General features: G+C 40.7%; 1 non-coding gene across 1 annotated transcript in view; it reads right to left on the bottom strand.

Moving 5' to 3' along the window:
* Nucleotides 1-765: 765 nt before the first annotated feature.
* LOC101853238 overlaps nt 766-1,666 on the bottom strand; it is a 20,752-nt gene continuing 19,851 nt past the window's right edge. Inside the window, exon 11 of the transcript XR_004858598.1 lies at nt 766-1,101. This is a non-coding gene — a transcript (uncharacterized LOC101853238). The remainder of the gene's footprint in view (nt 1,102-1,666) is intronic.

Here is a 1,666-nt window from a genome sequence, read left to right as displayed (position 1 = left end):
GTTGGCCTTCGCCTCTGCGTGTGTGTGTGTGTGTGTGTGTGTGTGTGTGTGTGTGTGTGTGTGTGTGTGTGTGTGTGTGCGCGTGCGTGCGCGTGCGTGCATGCGTGCGTGCGTGCGCGACGCGCGAGTGGGTAGTGTTTGAGGGTGTGCACGTGGAGCTGAGAGTGTGTTGAGCAAGATAGATGGATCCCACAATTTCGTTTAAAAAAGTATTTATTAGCATTAATAATAATGATAATAATAAATGACACGAAATTTATACATGTATAGCGCTCAACCCCGATTAAAGTACACAGGCTCAGAGCGCTTTACAATTCAGTACAATGTAGCACAGTAACATAAAACGTTGTGTTCTGACTAACTGTTCCCGTGGTTTTATGCATCCCGCATAATTTAGCAAAATTTGGTAATTTTTTGCATAATTTCTGATTATTTTCCTTTATCATTCTTTGTTAAAATTAACAAAATCGCGTAATTTCACATTTTTTAAAGCTAAGTTTGCATAATTTCATAATTTTTCTTGCATAAAACGACGGGGACAGGACTAAAAGAAAATCACTCCAATTATTATTCTTATTAATTTAAAAACAGAAACGACTTCAGCTGACATTTGAATGAATCAAAAGATTTGATCTCTCTTAAAGTACTTGGTAAAGCATTGCAGATCTTGGGGCCTTGGTCATGGTATTCAAATGCCCTTTCACCCATTGTTTTAAGTTCCATTGTTGATGAAATAAATTTCTTTTTGTTAGCTGATGACCTTAAACTGCGAGTTGAAATGTACAGTCTTAACAGATTTGATAAATATGATGGCGCATTATTATTCAAACATTTGTGACATTATGACATCATTATTTCCGGGGAAAGTGGGGAAGGATGGGGGGAGGGTGTTGGATGTTCAAACCACATTCCAGGCACAGATCAAGTTGTGCACGTGGCGTAGGTTGGTCAGTTGCGAGAAGGTCACCGACAGTCTCATCGTGTCCACACTCATGATGACGTCAGCGTGTGTGTCCGCGACTCGCAGTACGTGCACGAGTTGGTGTGACAGTTCGTTGTAGCCGTTAAAGACGCCCCCTCCGTAGAAGCGCTCGAAGATTCCTTTGACGCATTTGTTGGAAGAGACAAATACAATACAGTATACTTGAGAGAACACGAATGTAATGTTAGGTTCCAGTCCACTTGGCGGTCTATCGCAATGTTTCTGTATTACTTGACGTCTTTCACTGGACCAGTCTGGCAACTGTTCTACATGGTGATCTATCAGTCTACTACATCCAACAATACTAAATAATGTTTTCCCTCGGGTTTATTCAGGCTCGGAACTGCCATTGGTCTTAAAACATGTGGTTGAAGCTGATTTCTTGAAAGTAGTAAATCAGTGTGTGGGAGTGATAAAATAATACAATTATTATTACCCTGTACAGACCTTACGGTAGAACCCATTATCGATGAGGTGGACCTGAAGGTGGACCGTGGTCAGTCAGTCTGGACTTATGGTAAGCTGCATTATTGCGGTAGACCGTCTAGTGGACTGGCACTTCTTTTTCTAAATTGAAAAGTGTAGTCAGTAATTGCGCTTTATTGGAAATTTAGAATATTCTGACCATTTATACATCTTTTATTATAACGCCATAATGGCACACACATGACATACATTACCCCC

This window comes from Aplysia californica, unplaced genomic scaffold (assembly GCF_000002075.1).
Source record: "Aplysia californica isolate F4 #8 unplaced genomic scaffold, AplCal3.0 scaffold00210, whole genome shotgun sequence".
Taxonomy (NCBI): domain Eukaryota; kingdom Metazoa; phylum Mollusca; class Gastropoda; order Aplysiida; family Aplysiidae; genus Aplysia; species Aplysia californica.
This window is presented reverse-complemented; position numbering and strand designations above follow the sequence as displayed.